The sequence below is a fragment of the Bison bison genome, unplaced genomic scaffold (assembly GCF_000754665.1).
Source record: "Bison bison bison isolate TAMUID 2011002044 unplaced genomic scaffold, Bison_UMD1.0 scf7180017864469, whole genome shotgun sequence".
NCBI lineage: Eukaryota > Metazoa > Chordata > Mammalia > Artiodactyla > Bovidae > Bison > Bison bison.
Genome location: NW_011495030.1, coordinates 4,109,554 through 4,131,324, shown reverse-complemented (window position 1 = coordinate 4,131,324; position 21,771 = coordinate 4,109,554). Strand labels below are relative to the sequence as shown.

Here is a 21,771-nt window from a genome sequence, read left to right as displayed (position 1 = left end):
GAGAAGAAGCTGGGCGAGCAAATGGAAACAAGGAGAGACTTTCCTGTCAAGAATTGTGGTTATCAAGCCAAAGGGGTTATGCTGGTCATTTTCTACCCTGAAGTTTACTTAACAGTCTGATAAAAACGCTCATTCTTATTTCCTTGCTCTATGCCTTTCCATATACACAGAGCTTGGCTACTGAAAATAATTTAATGCAAATCCTTCCAGACTCTCTCTCCTGACACCACTCTTGTGTGCCTGATTTTGGTTCTCTAAGAAACCTTAGAGAACCATTCAACAGCTATATGCTATCAAGTCTGAATGTCTAAATTTTATTTTCCTGCTCGAGATAAATGACAATTATTCATTTAACAAAGAAAAGGCAATGTATGAGATACACTGAAATATATCAGATCAACACAGCAAAAGTCCAGATTCAGGTCAGATATCATATGACTTACCTTTGGGTAACCTACATAATATATGCTAACTTGTCAAAACGATAACTTTAAATATTTCTTTCTTTAAGGGTCTTTACCAAAAGTTTATAAAAATCAAATATGAATAACAAAGAAAATTTAAGCACAATTAGCATTTTTTACTCTCCTTCTATTTTGATATGATGATTTCACATTTATAAACATAATAAATAAATGTATAAGCATATTAAATTTTTATTAAAAGTGAATTCTAGGCATTATTTTGTAACCTGCTTTTCCCATTTATTTTTATATTGATGGAAGTGTTGTCACTTATTAGCCTCTTATGCCTTCAGTTTTAATGACTGTACAATCATCAATTTTAATAAACCTCTCTGAAGCATTTAAGTCACTTTCAATTTTTTAATATGTAGATAATACTAAGACGGATATCCTCAAACACACCACTAAGTACTTGCTAGGGAGAAAGTCATGGGTCAAACATATGAAAAAATATGCATTTGATATTATTGATAGCTTGTCCTATAGACTGTTTCATTCAATATGTGTTTGAGTGGTATATGCCGCTGCTGCTGCTGCTGCTGCTGCTAAGTCGCTTCAGTCATGTCCAACTCTGTGCGACCCCAAAGACAGCAGCCCACCAGGCTCCCCCGTCCCTGGGATTCTCCAGGCAAGAACACTGGAGTGGGTTGCCATTTCCTTCTCCAATGCATGAAAGTGAAAAGTGAAAGTGAAATCGCTCAGTCATGTCCGACTCTTAGTGACCCCATGGACTGTAGCCCACCAGGCTCCTCTGTCCATGGGATTTTCCAGGCAAGAGTATTGGAGTGGGGTGCCACTGCCCTCTCCGGAGTGGTATACTGAGTAGCATATAAGTGGTATACTTCTCTACACTCCTTCTAAACATGGGTAGTATTAATTCTTAAATTATCCTATCTTACAGATTCCATAAGTTCCCTATTATTAACATATCTCTGAGGTTGAACATTTTTTACTTTTTTGCACTTCTTGTATATGTCCTTTGTTTTTCTGCTACAGCATCCCCCTTATTTACTTGTATCATCTCTTCATCTATGAAGGATATTATTAGCTTGGTACTTTAATAATACAGAGAACATGGTATACTAATTGGGAACCTTTGGGTATCAGGAACAAAACCAATTCCAGTCTCTTTGAACCAGAAAGGATTTCTATCACAGGATACAGAGGTGTTCTTATATGAGGATGAACTCTGATATAAGTATCGCAAATAGTTTCAGTTTTTAACTTTATCTCTAAAATGGTCCACCAGTTCACTGGTCTACTTCAAGAATTAAAGAAAATGCAAGTAAAGTCATGAATGTAAGCAATTATTGTTAAAACAAACATAAACTCAAAAAACGCTATTTCTTACCAAACCCTTACTAAGGTGCCTTATTCTTTTGATTCTTACAATGAGCCCATTAGGCAAGTGTTATCATTCCTCTCTTACAGATGAGCTGAATTAAGCATGTATAGTTAGTAAAGTTATAATCAGATATTTATTTAACAAACGAGCTTTGCACTGATGCTAAAAAAAAAAAGAGTTGATAACAGAATTATTCTCAGCTGTATTTTTAATAACATTTCTTAAAAGTCATCTCAGGAACTACTCCGGCCCCTATACCAACAGTAAACCAGGTTACTAATTTCTGCAGCATCTATTCTTTTAAATTTCACATTAGTAACCTCTCTTCTCCTTCCTCTATGATGTGTCTTTACTAATAAGTGCTATTCTGGCAACCAAATAAACAATTCTGTTTAGGAACTAAGGCCACTTCTTTAGTTACTACCAACTGAACCCCATGACACACACTTTACTTTCTAACATTCCAAAGGCTCTTAAAGGTGCTTCAGTTGCTTATACGCTAGTGATGTCTGCAGTAACAGCACACACCTGAACCTATGCTTTTGTCAGGGTGGAAGCAGCACTGTGCTGTATAAATATTTTATGGACAGCTTGTACTGAAATTCTAGATGAGGAGGCATTCACAGATTCTATGTAATATGCTGATTGCTCAAGACCACACATTTTTTATTAATGCTTTGTGCAAGCTTTGCCATTTTCTATGGCATTCCCCTTGATTTAATCTTAAGTATATCCTTCCAAAATATTTTTATTTTTTAATGCATTAGTTGTGCTGTGGCCAAAGCAGTGTCTAAAATAATGGCAAAAGGAAAGCATATGATCACTGAAACTGGATGCACTCACAATTAGTCTAGTCACTGAGAACTCTGAGGGCAAAAGTACATATATGTGAGCCAGGGAGACAAGTTTCTCTGAAGGAATATTAACAGAACTAAATTATCCACTGCCAGAAAAGGGGATCTTTCCCCCACCCTTTTATAAACTCACTAAAGATTTATAGAAATGCTTACTAATTTGAAGGCTATTCTGGCCTTCCCAGGTGGCACTAGTGGTAGAGAATCTGCCTGCCAATGCAAGACATAAGAGACTCAGTTTCAACCCCTGGGTTGGGAAGATGCCCTGAAGGAGGGCATGGCCACCTACTCCAGTGCTCCTGCCTGGAGGACCCTGTGGACAGAGAAGCCTGGCAGGCTACAATCCATAGGGTCACACAGAGTTGGACAGGACTGAAGCGACTTGGCACTGGGCTTCCCAGGTGGTGCAGTGGTAAAGAATCTGCCTGCCAACACAGAAGACACAAGAGACACGGGTTCAATCCCTGGGTCAGGGTGATCCCCTAGAGAAGGAAATGGCAACCCACTCCAGTATTCTTGCCTGGAAAATTTCATGGACAAAGGAGCCTGGCAGGCTACAGTCCATGGGGTCACAAAGAGTTGGATGGAACTGACCACACACGCGCGCACACCTCTAGAATACACAGGTTTACAAAATATGGTTTTGGAAACATTCAAGCAACAACAAATGCCTACAACTCCTGCCATTTAGGGGCAGGTACACCACCCATACGTTAGCAAGCATGAGGAGAGTGGGGCTATGCCCACAGGTGACTCTCCTGAGTGACTGCAGAGGAGGCAGAGCCACCACCTGCCTTCCGCAGCCAGCACCTGGATAGTTATTGCCTCTAGGGCATGAGGCGTCCTCAATGTTTTTCTCTCCGATCTCTCCTCATTCACATGAGGAGGGGGCTCTCGCTTTCCCGCTTCAGGAAGGCTGTGGTTGGGCTTCCTTAAGGAAAAAAGGGTTTGAGAAGAGAGAAACACCACCACCACCACCATCTTCCTTCATATTAAGAGGAGATTCTTGGAGGAGAATGACTGTGGGACTCAGATCAGCAGAAGATCATACCTATTCCCTTGCAGCATCCTCAGATGTGCCAGAGCCCCCAAAGCCTGACCAGATACTGACTGAGCTTAGTCTCCCAGCTGTGACAAAGCATTCTCCCCAGCCTCAAACATGGCCAAGAAGCAGCGAGGACCAGTATCAATAGGTGACCCAGGCTGCTTTCCTGACCTCATGAATTATAGTAAGAATCTGGAACCTTGGCACAACCCTGGGAGAGTGGTGTAGGAAAGAGATAAAAGTCTAATGAAGGTTACTTTCCTGCTACCTTAAGGGAGCAGAAGCTTACAGTCAATACTAAATGGATTCAGGAAAATGCACTATTTCTTGCACTCTTAAGTATGTGGACTAAGAGTGATTTCCAATTCAAATTAACAACTGAGTGAGGATATGAGGAAGAAGGGTTAAGATCTAGTAAGCTACATGTTTTTCTGATAATATTAGTTTAACTTCGTTGGCTTTCACCAGTGGATCAGAATGTTATTCAGAATAAAGAATGCTTTTAGAGATTCGTGTGGTTTTTGCTTTATGCAGGCATTCCACCAAGAACATCTGGCCTCGCTCAACACCCCTGCTGTTTAAAGGGTCTGCACTAACAGAGATAGGGGGCTCCAGAGGCATCTGCTGCTGATAGCCATGAGGCCTCATGGAGTGTAGTCACTTTGGAAAATTCGCTGCAATTCATGATCCTGATTCAGAGTCTGGCCCAAGGTTTTTTAGGTTCAATATTCAGATTTTCTTGGAGCCAAAGATAATTACTCCCCCAGAGCGGGGTTAGTGAATAAACCCACAGCAATATGTTAATGGTATGTGTGTGGGGGAATGCTTTTGTCCCCTCTATGCAAACTACTCCCTTCTGTGGAATGTTCTGAGCCAGCCACAGGGTCAGAGGCGGGCCTCCCATGTCGTCTCCCAGTGCACACACACGTCACCAGCCATGGATCATTGCACCACTTAAAGACATCAGACCCAGGCTGGGCCAAACTGTTCTCCTCTGGGGCTTGGAAACGGGGGCTGAGGAGCTGCCAGCCAGGCTCTGGAGGCAGGTCGAGCTGTGAACAGCACCACAGACAGAGCCGGTCTGTAGCAGAAAGGTGAAGATAAAGCTGAGGGCAATAGAGCCAACATAGTCTTTGAAATTCCTTGTGCTTTCCTGTTTTTTGATTCCAGCTTGTCTCTGAGGATCCTGGATTCTTTGGAGTACTTCTGTATCCTGATAAAGTGCTTCCTAAATCAGTTTTACTCCTTGTAGTCGAAGATTCCCAACTGAATACCAATCTTCCCCTGATACCAGGTTATTAAGCCGACAATGGGGTGTGCTGGGTGAGCACTGAATCAGACCAGAGGGAAGTAGACCCAGGATGGGGTGGGGAGTGGAGGGGAGTGACGGCAGAGTACAGTCCAGGCCCTCAACTAGAAACACCTCCCTACTGACTAGATCTCTCATCCCTCCATTTCAGTGTTTCCCCTCTGCCACATTGTGCCTCACTGAATTTTTCCAGGGTTGCAGGCTTAATACTTGAATACATTAAAAAAAATACATATTCAAACCTATATATGATCAATTTTTCCTATTTTCAGCAGCAGACATTTTATTAAATCAAGATGTAACAGTAAAACTCTAAGAGTTATGAGTGTGCTCTGCTCTCAGGGTCCACCCTTTGTACAGGCTTGATATCTTAAAGATGAAATTTTTAGCATAGCTTGGGTCAACATTTCAAATAAAATTAAATATTATATACATAGGTGAGAGAAAACAGTTGTCAGAATATTATGTTTTCTGACAGAGAACTGGTAGGGTCTGGAATAATTTCTCCCATGAACATCTTAAGTACAGCTTCTTGAAATGATAAAGAATAGTTCTGTTTGGCAATGATCATTTTATTTTCAATTGTCATCCTTGATTTCTCCTTAAGAACTTGCATCGATGTTATGACAATGTATAAATCTAGCTGCTTATACATGTATTTTTACATTAACAATGATTCAAACTGTGATACAATCTGGGGGAAAAATGAAATATATATATATATAAAGTTTTAAGGGAGAAGGCAATGGCACCCCACTCCAGTACTCTTGCCTGGAAAATCCCATGGATGGAGGAGCCTGGTAGGCTGCAGTCCATGGGGTCGCTAAGAGTCGGTCGGACATGACTGAGCAACTTCACTTTCACTTTTCACTTTCATGCATTGGAGAAGGAAATGGCAACCCACTCCAGTGTTCTTGCCTGGAGAATCCCAGGGACGGGCTGCCGTCTCTGGGGTAGCACAGAGTCGGACACGACTGAAGCGACTCAGCAGCAGCAGCAGTAGCATAAAGTTTTAAAAATACTGTATGTAGAGGGCTTAAGAAAAAAGCTTTGCTCTTTTAAGATTAATCAATCAGAAATGAAATATCTAACTGCTATCCATGTAAATTATATTGGTAATATACATAATTTTGTTACCCTCCATTGCTTGGCAAAAGCAAAAAAAGAAAAAAACATGCATAGGGAATAAGGATCATTCAGTCATCCAAAGCAACTTCCTTACTTGGCATCTATATTTATGAAGTAGGAAGAGTATTTCCACTTAAAGCAAAGAAAACAAAAGTGTGATGGCCTTTTGTTGTTTGTTGGTTTTTATGATCAGATCAGAAAGTGAGCGCCTCTCTGATGGGATAACCACCTGGCTCAATTTTGCCCTTTAAACCATAAGCCCCAGGATGGAAAGCTCTATACCATCCAGTACTTCTCTCTCTTTCTTTCAGTTTTCCGTGAAGGAAGGGAACACATCTGTGGGTGACCTGGGGATGTGGTGGCAGGAAGGCCCCCTTGCTGGACTCTGCACAAGGGAAGGGTGTGTAAGCAGGCAGTCATCAGCAGTCTGCTCTTAGATGCTCTGAAGGATGCCACATTACCTTCAGTGTGCCCTTATCCCCAAACTTCAAATGTGAATCATCTTTACTACCCCAGAAAATTGTAACAGAAGGTACCATTTTAAAAAACCAAACACCTACTCCTCTTGCCCAAAACCAGGAGTTCTCAAATGTTAGCATAAATAGCAATCACTTGGGGATTATTAAAGTACAGGTTGCTAGCCCCACCTTCAGAGTTTCTGATTCAGTAGGTCTGGGGCAGGAGGATGGTTGCTGCTGCTGAGATGGGGAAAGGTGACAATTTGAGAACAACTGCCTTCACCAAATCGAAGTCTGTTGGGCAGGGACACAAACTCTTCAGGAGATGACACAATCATGCACAGTATCAACAGTTGTTTACCAAGTTCCTTACCTTAGGTTAAGGGAACATAATGCTTTATAAGAAAAACAAAGTCCTTCCTCCCCTCCTCCCAACATGCCTGAAGTAAAACTGCTGTCCCAGGAAGAAGCACCAAGTTCAGAAAGAAGCTTTCTACTTCTTGAACACAAATGGCATGCTCTGTGAGCCAATGCACAGCTCCTCAAATGAAAGGGATTATCAACTCTCAGCTATCATCAAAGAACCAAAGCAAATAGCTGAGACTGAGATTACAACTAAAAGATAAGTACCAATGAGGTAGGAGGAACGTACTAATGGCACACACATGACTGGGGTAAGGACTGAATGTAGGAGATCTCATGGAAAGCCCCTTTAGTGCATGGCATAGCAGAGGCAACCCAGGTATTTGTTCCTCTTCCACCTCCTTACTACCCTCTCTGCACCTTGCAAAGACAGGTTCTGAAAGGCTGCTAAGGTCATCTATTCTGGAGCCTCCAGGGAGGCTGCCCCACTGCTTCCTACCTGAGGTGCATCACCTCAGCAACCCCAAGTGTTTAAACTACATAAACAATTATGGAAAGACTGTATCAAGCCAGTGGTTCTCAAAGTTCAGAGTGCATCACAAGTATGAGGACGGCCTTTAAAAAGCACAAAATGCAGGAGTCCCACTCTTGAGATTAATTCAGTAGGTCTGGGGTGAACCCTAAAACAAGCTCTCAGATGTGAACGATGCTGGTTCAGGATCACACTATGAGAATCATTTGTTAAACTTAGTCCTTGCTTACATAAAACAGAAGTCTTTCCTTACACAAATGACTGAGAATATGGATGATGTCATCATGTGACTTATTTCAGGCAAGTACTGTACTACCTTGTGATTTAACTCTCCATATGTAGATTGGAGAAGGCGATGGCACCCCACTCCAGTACTCTTGCCAGGAAAATCCCATGGACGGAGGAGCCTGGTGGGCTGCAGTCCATGGGGTCGCTAAGAGTCGGACACGACAGAGCGACTTCACTTTCCCTTTTCACTTTCATGCATTGGAGAAGGAAATGGCAACCCACTCCAGTGTTCTTGCCTGGAGAATCCCAGGGACGAAGGAGCCTAGTGGGCTGCCGTTCATGGGGTCACACAGAGTCGGACACGACTGAAGTGACTTAGCAGCATGTAGATTGAGATTACCCTCTCCATAATATTGTAAATCTGATGGAAAGTTTTTACTGAATAATTTTAAGGATGTTACCAAGTATCCACTGTTTTTTTTTTAATAATACTTTTGACTGTTTTAACTGAAATCATTTATAACATTTAAGACAAGTATCTGATACCCCTCAATCACCAGAAAAGATGGGAGACCTCTTTATCCTTGAAAAAAGATAAAGCCTAGCAAATATAAGCCTTTCTCAAACTTCAGAATACTCTGAGAAGATCATTTTGATTCTTCCTTATGAAAAAAAGAAACACTCAATCAGGTTCCACAGGGTTCAAATTTCTTAAATATATATATGCTTTAAAAAGAGAGGATATGTTCAATAAAGCACTAAAAAATATAAAGGCTTCCTCCAATTGAGAACAGGATGGTACAGGTGTTCATTTCAACCTGGTGGTCCACTGTTTCAAGTTGAAACATATAAGTGCAGGCCATCAATCTTGGGAAGAAAAAGCAGGAATCAAGGCCCATTTCCCCAGAGTGACCCAGTCAACTGGGTCAGGCAGTAGAGTATGCCAAGGAAATGTTCTCAAACTTCATTAATTACTAGAGCCCAGGCTCTGGTATTTCAGCACAGACAGCTGGTGCCCTGCCCACTCACCCTCCTTATGCTCCTTAGCTTTTATGGAATGTTACAGATAGAGAACTCCTGTCTTCTTTCCCAAGAGAGGAGTGGGTCTGCGGTGGGCCTTTCAAATATTTGCAGTCACAGGGCCAAGGCGAGATGCTGCTAATGATGCATCAGTGATTCCTTCTTCTGTAGGATAAGATGACTCCTTTCACTATGAAGACAGACCTAGGTTACCTTGGCAAACATCCTGGAAGCACAGAGCAGAAGTGGATGGGCAGAGCCCCATTAATCTCCCTGTCTGACCCCTATCAGTAACTCCTAGCTTTCTACTCTGAGCCTCTAATTATAGCTAACTGAACTGATAAAAATAAGAAGTGTGTTGTTCCTCTAAAGTCAACATTAACCTATAAACATATAACAGATAAAATTTAATATAAACATAATAGTTGACATTTTTTTAATATTAGACTGTTTAATAGTCTAAGTGTGTACATATTGCCATTACCTTGTAATGTTACAAGATGGACTTTCTCCCATCCATCACACTGATTACAAGGAGGTAATTCTTCACCTTTTCATTCAGAACTTGTAAAAGTAAACAACTATCAATTTAAGGGTGAGGGCTGAGTTAGAGAACACTGTTAATTATTTTGACATTTTCTTTAAAAATAAAAGCAAAATGATGCTTTTTTACTTCCCCGGTGGTCCAGGGGCTGAGAATCCCTGCCAATGCAGGGGAAGCGGGTTCAATCCCTGGTCTGGGAAGATCCCACATGCTGTGGGGCAGCTAAGCCTATGAACCACAACTACGGGGCCTGTGCTCTGCAACAAGAGAAGTCACAGAGAGAAGTCCGCACACCACAACTAGAGAGTAGCCCCCACTCGCAGCAACTAGAGAAGGCCTGTGTGTGGCTACCAAGACCCAGTGTAATCAAAAATAATAAACTAAAATTAAAAAAACAATGCCTTTGACTTCTGTAATCCCTTCTACCCTCACTACCTTTCTTTTCCCACTGATAATGACTTCTGTTATTTCTGACATAAAGAAAAAAAAATCCCAGTTTCTATTTATTAGATAAATGTAGAGACTGACCAATTACAGCAGCAGCACGTCAGCATCATGAATCCTGAAAGTCAGACTCTCTTCAACCCAGCCAGTAATTAAAATTAGCTCAAATATTTTTCTGCAAACATCCTGAAAAGTAAAGCTAGGTTCCTGCTAAACCTAATCTCTACTGTGTTAGGTCATATATTATGGCAATGTTTGATAAGACTGCAAAGTATGAAAAAGTAATTCAGGAAGAAATCTGCTGTTTGCTTTAGCTCAGCAAGAAATCACCCTGTTCCAGCCCAAGGAAATCATATTTCAGAAATTTTCTCAAGATAGAAAGATGTATCATTCTCCCAGAAATAGCCACTGTTGTCTGATCACTTAAAATGATGCAAAGAATGCACTGGCATATAAAAAATTCCTGCTTGACATATATGCTCTTTAAAAAAGTATATGGATAAACAACAAGCTCCTACTGTGCAGCACATGGTACTATTAATATATTCAATATCTTGTGATAAACCATCATGGAAAAGAATGTATATGGATAACAGTCACTTTACTATATAGCAGAAATCAACACAACATTGTAAATCAACTATACTTCAATAAAATTTTTAAAAGCATAAATGTTTTTAATCACTGTTTTTTTTTTTTTTTTTTTTACCATTACAAGCTAAAGGTATATATCGGAAAATGGAAGGAAAACATTGACTTTCCAGTTCCAACCTGTTTTAAATGGAAATACATGAATAAAGGAAAATGTCTATTTCCTGGGTGGAATAGCAGACACATATACCCAACTACAACAATCCCAGATTCTTTTGCACACAGAACCAAAAAGAAAATGGGAGGAACAGCACTTGGTGAATTTAGGACTTAATTTTATGAGACAGGAAGCTGATGAACAAAATCTGAATCTTTACCAAATACTTATTTAAGCATTTTCCTATGAAATTTTCCATATTTCTTTGCATTGACTTTCAAACAAAATTAGTTGCACTTAATTAATCTCTATGTGTCTAAGCTTCTCAGCTAAGACTATGCTTCAATAGCATTTAAGCATCCATTAAAAAATGGAATTGTGATTTCTCCATTTTCATTTCTAATTTTATTGATTTGATTCTTCTACCTTGCTAACGGTTTGTCTATTTTATTTATCTTCTCAAAGAACAAGCATTTAGTTTTGTTGATTTTTGCTATAATCTCCTTTTTTCTTTTTCATTTATTTCTGCTCTGATTTTTTCTTTCCTTCCTTCCTTCTAATTTTGGGGTTCTTTCTTCTTTTTCTACTTGCTTTAGGTGTAAAGTTAGATTGTTTATTTGATGTTTCTCTTGTTTCTTGAGGTAGGCTTGTATTGCTATGAACCTCCCTCTTAGCACAGCTTTTACTGAATCCCACAGGTTTTGGGTTGTTGTGTTTTCATTTTCATTTGTTTCTAAGCATATTTTTATTTCCTGTTGATTCCTTCCATGATTTGTTGGTTATTCAGAAGCGTTTTGTTTAGCCTCCATACATTTGTATTTTCAATAGTTTTTTTTCCTGTAGGTGACATCTAATCTTACCACACCATGATCAGAAAAGATACTTGAAATTATTTCAATTTTTAAAAATTTACCAAGGCTAGATTTATTGTCCAGGATATGAGCTATCCTGGAGAATGTTCTGTGTGCACTTGAGAAAAAGGTGAAATCCATTGTTTTGGGGTGAAATGCCTTATAGATATCAATTAGGTCTAACTGGTCCATTGTATCATTTAAAGCTGTGTTTCCTTGCTAATTTTCTGTTCAGTTGATCTAGCCATAGGTTTGAGTGGCTAATTCATGTCAATGTATGGCAAAAACCATCACAATATTTTAAAGTAATTAGCCTCCAATTAAAATAAATTAATTAAAAAAACAGAATTGTGTTAAGTCTCTAAGTGTAAATTTAAAGGATATAAGTGCCTGGAAACCAGAGCACATAACCTGGTCATTGTTTTCATGCTAAAAATGTGTTCCTGTAATATTTTTTTTTTATTTAAAAGCAAAGCATAGCTATTTCCTTATTAATTTTTTTAAGCAACCTACTTTTCTTTAACTTGTGATCTTATTTGCTAAATCTTAAGCAATGCATTCCTGGCTAAGGCTTTTTATTTTATTATTATATTTCCCCAGTGTTCATAATTTTATTTTGAGGAGGGCTCCAACATTACAATAAATCCATTAACACCTGTTGCCAAAATAAAACTAGGTAACTTCTGCATTGCCACAACCTCTAGCAATTGTCAACAATCCCTCCAGTGAAGCTTTTCTTTGGCTCTGGCATGTACACAGCTGTATCAAGTGTTGCTGTTTGCCTTGGTAACAATGCCTTTTCTTGTGGAGAAGACATATGACACCACCTTGTTACTCGAAATACCCACAGCAGAGTTGGTGCAGGATGGATGGAACACCACAGCTGGGTGGAAAGGATGTAGAACCACACATCTGGGTTAGGTCTACATCCAGACAGGCACTCACACACCACAACAGGAGTGTAAATTTTTCCATTTTGAAAAGAAATCAATTTGGCAAAATGCATCAAGTGTCTTTAGAGTGGTTCCAGTCATTTTATTTATACATATATATATATATATATACACACTCACATATTAATAATTTCTGACCCATTCATTTTGCTTCTACTTATATATGCTAAGGGGACAATATTCAAGAAAATTCCTCAGATTTAGGCAAAAATATATTCACTGCTCCCCTACTGTAACAGTAAAAAGTCAAAAACTTTAATTATTGCTAAATTATTATGCAGACATTAAACATGTTTATGAAGTCTCGTGATTAATATAGGGAGTCTTAAATAACTATTAAATTCACATATATATATCCCTCAAACTTTCAAAATACAAATGTTCAAATACTTAGTATACATGACAATTAGTATAAGTTATTGGAGGCAGATAGTTTTAAAACGGAAAGTAAGTCTCCAATGCTCAGTTTCCAAAATAAATAGTGTGAAGCAGGATGTGTTCAGATTTTATCAAATTAGTCCTGCCTTTTATGATGATGACAGTTTCTCTAACAGTCAGTTTAATTTTCTAGTCAGAGTATCTCAGGGACAAAGTCAAGGTCACAGATTAGGTTTCTAGGGTCCTGAGTCTTGATTTCTTTCCATATCACAGGCTGTACACCCAGCTGGGCCCGCTGGGAAACAGTGCAGCCAGACTGGGAGACTCAGTTATCTCAAACTGTTAACCATGATAGGAAAACACCCAAGGCTTCATATTCAGGGCATGTTAAAGACATCACATTTTCATGGTGGTAAAAATACAGCAAAAACTTTTAAAATTAAGTCTAAGCTAACACTACAGAGATACAGCTTTCCTAAATGTCCATATATATACACATATATTTATAGATCTATAAGTATACATATGAAGAATTCAACACATTCTGCAAAGCGGCAAGGACAGATCATACTCCAAGCAGATTACAACAAAATCATCACAGAATTAAAAAACAAGCATTTAAACAAAAACTCAATACATGAATAAAAAGAAACTATTCTCCTAAATAACTGTTTCAAACAAATATAAATCCTAATATGAGACTGTTTTGAAAATAACAAAATGACTTAGAGTGGGAAAGGCATAGAATAAATAAAAACAGGAACTCTACTGATTAAGTCCTATGAGATCTGGTCAAGGTGAGCAGAGAGATAAATACAAGCCTTAAGTAATCAAAATAAGTGGACTACATCTCCAAATGAGGAAAAATACTCATTTGTTAAAAGTTACAAAACAAAATACTTCAGGAACAAATGCATTAAACAGAAAATAACAGAAATAGTAAATCCAAGAGCTTGTTTAAAAATCCGGAGGTAATGGAGAAGAAAATGGCAACCCACTCCAGTGTTCTTGCCTGGAAAATCCCAGGGACGGGGGAGCCTGATGGGCTGCCGTCTATGGGGTCGCACAAGAGTCGGACATGACTGAAGTGACTTAGCAGCAGTACCCATATTATCAAATCCTGTTACACACATCTCACCTACCCAGTTACTAAAGGCTGGCTGAGCCCCTGGTTCGAGGTGCTGTAACGAATAGTTGACTGACACCTAAGTACGTGACATCTGGTGCTCTTCCGGTCATGTGCCAAGTTCTTAATTCCATCAAAATATCACCAGCCTTATTTGTGTTTAATAAGACATGGTTCAGCTCTTACTCAGCCAATGAGACACACATTCCCTGGTATTTTTCCTGTAAATTAATAGTTGGCTTCAGAGAACTACTTTTTCCTGTGAAGATCATTGCTGGAGTCCTGTCTACATCTTGCTTGCTTCTAGCAACCTACCCTCCCCGGCCCCCAGGACCTGTTTTGTAAATCCTGGCCCCTGAGTGCCCACTGCCTTAGGCATGGCATCTTTGCTGTCTGCTATCTTCCTATTGTGTTGTATGGACTCATGTGTCCTTCATTGCCTCAGTTTCTTTCCTTGTCAAGTTTAGACAGCCCTCTAGCAGATCTTGTTTCCAGCCAGATCAAGCCCTCTCCTAGCTAAGGCCTGACTTCATCCATTCATTCTTTTTGAAAATATTATAAAGTTACACATGCAAAACAGACAAATCAATGAAACAATAGGCCAGAAGCAGAGCCTGTTCTAAGATGGAGGTGTTTTTTAAAGGGAATCACAAGTCAGTGGAAAAGATTGTACAGGATTGTGCAATAAATGATGTTGGACTGGGAAAAAAAAAAAATGCAGAGGTAAATCTCTTTTAAGTCTACACAGAAGTGAGTACAATTAGAGACAAGGTAAGTACTATGACACACTGAAGGAATATAAGTGAGATAATGATAAACAATACAGAAGTATGAAGTTATGCTTTTCAAAGTGCAGTTGACATAATAGAGGGGCAGCAGGAGGCCTGGCAGAGAGGGCAAATAGTTGCAAATGCAGACTGAGAAGAGATCTCTCCCTACCAGCCTCCCAACACCCCACAGTGGAGTGGATCCAGGGTGGAGCACTACAGCTGGGTACAGAAGCACTGGAACCATCTGTCCCAACCCCAGGGGCTAGGTCTACAGGGAGACAGGCATTCACATACTGCCATGAAGTGGACAATGGTCCCCTTTTTTAAAGAAACTGGTTGGGCAAAAAGTATCAAGCAGTTACAGTTTTAAAAATAAATATTTCTAACTTCTGATCCTGCAATTTTGCATCTAATAATACACACTAATAAAATGTTTAAAAATAAAATAACCCACAGGCTTAGGCACAAATACATTCAATGCCCCACTATTTTAACAGAAAAGCATCAGAAACCTAAATTATTATTCAGACTTTAATATATCCATGAAAACATTAAAATGAGAACATCCTTCATCTATAAAGTTACATGAAAATGGGAATAAAGTTGAGATTATACAAAAATATATACAAAGGAAGGACTGACTGGAAGGAAAATACATCAACATTTTAATAGCATTTGCCCTTGGTCTAAAAACAGCCTTAAGAGACTGATTTTTAAAACCTCTGATGCTTAAATGTGGCGAGAATGAATAAGATAATGCATGTTAAAATGCTTATCACCATACCGGGCACAGAGTTCCTTAAGAGAAACGTAAGTGATCCACATGTAGGATCACCTTCTACCTCACACCTGACCAGTTTGTGCCTTTAGTCAAAACTGATCTTTGTTTAACTTCTAACCTTTGTTTAAAGTGGGAACAATCATAGTTATCTGATAGGGGCCATGAAGATGAAATGAAACAGAGAATGCAAACTGCTGAACTCAGGTATTCAACAAATGTTAGTATTCTCTCTTCTCTTTTTAGGAGACTATAAATTTTGTTTATGCTAGACAGTTCTGAGGGAGTTTAAAAAATTGACTCTAAATTCAATACTACTTAGTCAGTTAAAAAACATTTGCAGGAACATACTCAAATAAGGTCTGGCTCCAAAAAGCTCATGTACTGCTCCAGGTGGCAAACAGGCTTTAAAATGGAGCAACACTGACCTAAAGTTCTCCAAGGAAGCGACCCAGAATGCCACTTTTCAAAAGAAAACATTCTCATGGATGTATAAATAGGTTTAACATTCCCAACCATGGCTTCATTTATATGCTACTTCCAAACTAGGAAATGCTGCAAAAAATTTCCCTGTTGATTCCAACCTACTCAGAAGCGACTTAGAAGAAACGAGTTGTGTTCTGTAGAAGAAACCTTTAACCTAAACCTGTCTGCATGAGGCTGAATGGAGGTAATCATGAAACCATTCTTTCCCAATCCAGTAGTACAATAAGTTAATTCTTAAACACAGAGCTGCTACCATTTTCTCCCCACTAGTAACTAGACAGGAAAACTAGATGGATGCGGCGGGGGATGGAGGGGCGGGGAGAGCTTTATAGGACTAAATGGTCTCCAGCTCTTTGGTTTACTTAAGTTACAAAACTTTGACTAATAAGCCTTTGTTCAGTCATTCAATTGTGTCCAACTCTTTGTGACCTCATGGACTGCAGCACTCCATGATTCCCTGTCCTTCACCATCTACCGGAGCTTGCTCAAACTCATGTCCATTGAATTGATGATGCCATCCAACCATCTCATCCTCTGTTGTCCCCTTCTACTCCTTCCTTCAATCTTTCCCAGCATCAGGGACTTTTCTAATGAATTGGCTCTTTGTATCAGGTGGCCAAAGTACTGGAGCTTCAGCTTCAGCATCAGACCTTCCAATGAATACTCAGGATTGATTTTCTTTAGGACTGACTGCTTTGATTTCCTTGCAGTCCAAGGGACTCTCAAGAGTCTTCCCTAACACCACAGTTCAAAAGCAGCAATCCTTTGGCAGTCAGCCTTCCTTATGGTCCAACTCTCACATCCATACTTGACTACTGGAAAAACCATAGCTTTGACGAGACAGACCTTTGTCGGCAAAGTAGTGTCTCTGCTTTTTAATATGCTGTCTAGGTTTGTCATAGATTTTCTTCCAAGGAGCAAGGCTTTTTAACTTCATGGCTACAGTGATTTTGGAGCCTTTCAAAATAAAGTCTGTCACTGTTTGCATTGTTTCCTCCTCTATTTGCCATGAAGTGATGGGACCAGGTGCCATGATCTTCATTTTTTGAATGCTGAGTTTTAAGCCAGCTTTTTCACTTTCCTCTTTCACCCTCATCAAGAGGCTCTTTAGTTCCTCTTCGCTTTCTCCCATAAGGGTGGTGTCATCTGAGTTTATTGATATTTCTCCCAGCAATCTTGATTCTAGCTTGTGCTTCTTCCAGCCGAGCGTTTCTCATGATGTGCTCTGCATATAAGTTAAATAAGCAGCTTGACAATATACATCCTTGACATACTCCTTTCCCAATTTTGAACCAATCTGTTGTTCCATGTCCGGTTCTGACTGTTGCTTCTTGACTGCATACAGGTTTCTCAGGAGGCAGGTAAGGTGGTCTGGCATTCCCATCTCTTTAAGAATTTCCCAAAGTTTATTGTGATCCACACAGTCAAAGGCTTTAGCATAGTCAATGAAGCAGATGTTTTTCTGGAATTCTCTTGCTTTTTTATGATTCAGCAGATGTTGGCAACTTGATGTCTGGTTCCTCTGCCTTTTCTAAATCCAGCTTGAACATCTGGAGGCTCTCAGTTCACATACTGTTGAAGCCTGGCTTGGAGAATTTTGAGCATTACTTTGCTAGTGTGTGAGATGAGTGCAACTGTGTGGTAGTTTGAACATTCTTTGGCATTGCCTTTCTTTGGGATTGGAATGAAAACTGACCTTTTCCAGCCCTGTGGACACTGCTGAGTTTTCCAAATTTGCTGGCATATTGAGTGAAGCACTTTCACAGCATCATCTTTTAGAATCTGAAATAGTTCAGTTGGTATTCCATCACCTCCACTAGCTTTATTCATAGTGATGCTTCCTAAGGCCAACTTGACTTTGCACTCCAGGATGTCTGGCTCTAGGTGAGGAATCACACCATCGTGGTTATCTGGATCATTAAGATCTTTTTATGCATAGTTTTTCTGTGTATTCTTGCCACCTCTTCTTAATATCTTCTGCTTCGTTTAGGCCCTTACCCTTTCTGCCCTAATTTATGTGCCAATCTTTACATGAAATGTTCCCTTGGTATCTCTAATTTTCTTGAAGAAGATCTCTACTCTTTCCAATTCTATTGTTTTTCCTCTTTTTTTTGCTCTTTTTTTTGCATTGTTCACTTAGAAAGGCTTTATTTTCTCTCCTTGCTATTCTTTGGAACTATGCATTCAGATGGATATATCTTTCCTTTTCTCCTTTGACTTTTGTTTCTCTTCTTTTCTCAGCTATTTGTAAGGCCTCCTCAGACAACCATGTTGCCTTTTTGCATATCTTTTTCTTAGGGGTGGTTCTGATCACCACCTCCTGCACAATGTTATGAACCTCTGTCCATAGTTCTTCAGGCACTCTATCAGTTCTAATCCCTTGAATCTATTTGTCACTTCCACTATATAATCATAAGGGATTTGATTTAGGTTATATCTGAATTGTCTAGTGGTTTTTCCCTACTTTTTTCAATTTAAGTCTGAATTTAGCAATATGGAGTTCATGATCTGAGCCAAAGTCAGCTCCCAATCTTGTTTTTGTTGACTGTATAGAGCTCCTCCATCTTTGGCTGCAAATAATATAATCAATCTGACACTGATTATCGGGTGATGACCATCGGGTGATGTCCATGTGTAGAGTCGTCTCTTGTGTTGTTGGAAGAGGGTGTGTTCTATGACCAGTGCATTCTATTGGCAAAACTCTTAGCCTTTGTCCTGCTTCATTTTGTACTCCAAGACCAAACTTGCCTGTTATTCCAGGTATCTCTTGACTTCCTATTTTTGCATTCCAGTCCCCTATGATGAAAACGACATCTCTTTTTGGTGTTAATTTTAGAAGGTCTTGTAGGGCTTCCCTGGTAGCTCAGAGGCTAAAGCATCTGCCTGCAATGTGGGAGACCAGGGTTCAATCCCTGAGTTGGGAAGATCCTCTGGAGAAGGAAATGGCAACCCACTCCAGTACTCGTGCCTGGAAAATCCCATGGACGGAGGAGCCTGGTAGGCTACAGTTCATGGGGTCACAAAGAGTTGGACATGACTGAGCGACTTAACTTTCACTTTCTTTTCTAGAAGGTCTTGTAGGTCTTCATAGAACCATTCAACTTCAGCTTCTTTGGTATTAGTGGTTGGGGAATAGACTTGGATTACTGTGATACTGAATGGTTTGCCTGGGATATGAACCAAGATCATTCTGTCATTTTTGAGATTGCACCCAATCTGAATGCACTGCATTCAGACTCTCGTGTTAACTATGAGGGGTACTCCATTTCTTCTAAGGGATTCTTGCCCACAGTAGTAGATAAAACGGTCATCTGAATTAAATTTCCCCCTTCCAGTCCATTTCAGTTCACTGATTCCTAAAATGTCAATGTTCACTCTTGGTATCTCCTGTTTGGTCTAGTAAGCCTAGTGGTCTTCAAAAGGATATAGGAGTGGACTTGCAAAGGGAAAACAGAGGATGTCAGATTTTAGTGTTTCTTTTAGGCCCACAGGCATAATTGTGTAAGGGTGAGGCCAGTATGCCTTGCTGCCTGAGCAACCACATTTGTGCCAAGTGACTCTGTCTCCCACTTGCTCATCACCTATGAGTACCCCATACCAGTCGGGTATTTACACCACTTTTTGTGATCAAACAAGCTACCAGGATTGAACTGAATTTGTTGGGTCAGAGACCCTCAACATTTCTGAACCACAGACTAATCTGAGATTCTGATAGGAAAAAAAGTAGTGAGGGTGGAGGGAACCTCTGCCAAACAAAGCATACATAAACAGATAATTCTGGATTCAGTTTCACTGACACTTCTCACCTAAAGCCCAAAGGATAGATACTGGTGGTGATTCTACTTCCTATTTGAAAATACAGAAACATATGTATACTCAAGCAATTCTAAAATGACAGATTATATGTTTCAACAATGCACAAGGTACTTACGAGGTTTACTCACACGTTTCAATACCTTATTATTAGTGGCAATGAGAGAAGTCCCATCAGAAATAAAACAGCACATTTATTCTCAAACACAATGCATGGAACTGACACAGACAGAATATCACTCCAGTTACACAACAGCTATTCAGAGCTCTCAGTTAATGGAATATTCACAGTTTGAGACTGAACACAATGCACAAAGAATAGAAACATAGACAAAGTTGCCATATTAGGGGCGTGGATAAGATAATTAGTTTCTGAGCAACAGAGACTTTAGTAAGGGTTTTATATAAAATAAACAAAATTAGTTTCTATTAATGATCAGCATATAAAGTCTGACAAAATATTTCATCAGTTTGCTTTAAACAGTTTTATATGACAGAGCTAAGCTATTCAGACTTGTTTTGCATTTTCTCTTAAACAACCAAAAAAAGTACTTGTTGTAATTCCTTCTACATGTGATTAGATATTACCTGAAATTATAGTATCTGGCTGTCAGAATGATCTGAGAATCAATGCATCTGTTTCCCAATTTGTAAGATATGAACAATAATACTTTTTCCACAAAGATGGGAAGTACATCTTTTCAAGGAAAAAAAAAAATGTTTGTTTATGTCAGTTCAGCCTATATTCCACAATAATTGTCTTGCATTCATTCAATAATTATGTGAGTTGCAATTATGAGTCAAACATTAAAAAGATGAAATTCAGTTCTGTCCGACTCTTTGCAACCCCATGGACTGTAGTCTACCAGGCTCCTTTGTCCATGGGATTTTCCAGACAAGAGTACTGAAGTGGGTTGCCATTTCCTTCGCCAGGGGATCTTCCCAACCCAGGGATCAAACCCAGGACTCCCACATTGTAGACAGAGGCTTTACCGTCTGAACCACCAGGGAAGTCTATTAAGCAAAATCAGACCCCATTTCTTTCTTGACGAAGCTTATTCACTCCTTCAACCATTAGAAAGATTTAGGTTGAAAATTCTACTAGCTGATAGTGACAGCTAATATTTGTATAACATTTTAAAGTACTATCCTATGTATCATCTCATGCAATCTTCATGATAACTCTTTGAGAAGAATTGATAATTGATAATTACTCATCACATTTTACAGGTTAAGAAACTAAGGCTTAGGAGTCCAAGTGGCTTATCCCCAGCAGTGCAGCTGGAATCCACTGCTCTAATGATATCAAAACACCACCTCATATCACTGGAGTTGGGTTGTGGGTGATGAGAATCAAACATGTGCTAGATCATTATTAGGAATGTAATCTATAGCAGCTTTGTGCCTGTTTCCATCCTTTCAAGAAGCAGAAATTACTAGCTCTGGTAGTGTGTAGAAAACGTAGTTCATTTCATTTGGGAAAGCCTGACTTTTCTTTTTTTAAAATTTTTTAATTATTATTATTTACTTTACAATATTGCATTGGTTTTGCCATACATCAACATGCATCCGCCATGGATGTACACGTGTTCCCCATCCTGAACCCTCCTCCCACCTCCCTCCCCATATCATCCCTTTGGGTCATCCCAGTGCACCAGCCCCAAGCCTCCTGTATCCTTCATGGAACCTGGACTGGCGATTCGTTTCTTATATGATATTATACATGTTTCAATGCCATTCTCCCAAATCATCCGCCCCCCCGCCCCCACCACAGAGTCCAAAAGACTGTTCTATACATCTGTGTCTCTTTTGCTGTCTCGCATACAGGGTTGTCATTACCATCTTTCTAAATTCCATATATATGCGTTAGTATACTATATTGGTGTTTTTCTTTTTGGCTTACTTCACTCTGTATAATAGGCTCCAGTTTCATCCACCTCATTAGAACTGATTCAAATGTATTCTTTTTAATGGCTGAGTAATACTCCATTGTGTATATGTACCACAGCTTGCTTATCCATTCATCTGCTGATGGACATCTAGGTTGCTTCCATGTCCTGGCTATTATAAACAGTGCTGCGATGAACATTGGGGTACACGTGTCTCTTTCCCTTCTGGTTTCCTCAGTGTGTAT

General features: G+C 39.5%; 1 protein-coding gene across 4 annotated transcripts in view; it reads right to left on the bottom strand.

Annotated features, from left to right (window-relative positions):
* KANK1 (KN motif and ankyrin repeat domains 1) overlaps window positions 1-21,771 on the bottom strand; it is a 216,355-nt gene that overhangs the window by 141,355 nt on the left and 53,229 nt on the right. The window contains exon 1 of one of the 4 annotated variants that reach the window (XM_010860683.1): window positions 8,756-8,972. The exons of the other annotated variants lie outside the window; for them this stretch is intronic. The gene's annotated coding sequence lies outside the window, so the exon portion shown is untranslated. Of the gene's footprint in view, window positions 1-8,755; window positions 8,973-21,771 lie in introns of those variants that run through there. 4 annotated transcript variants of the gene reach the window in all.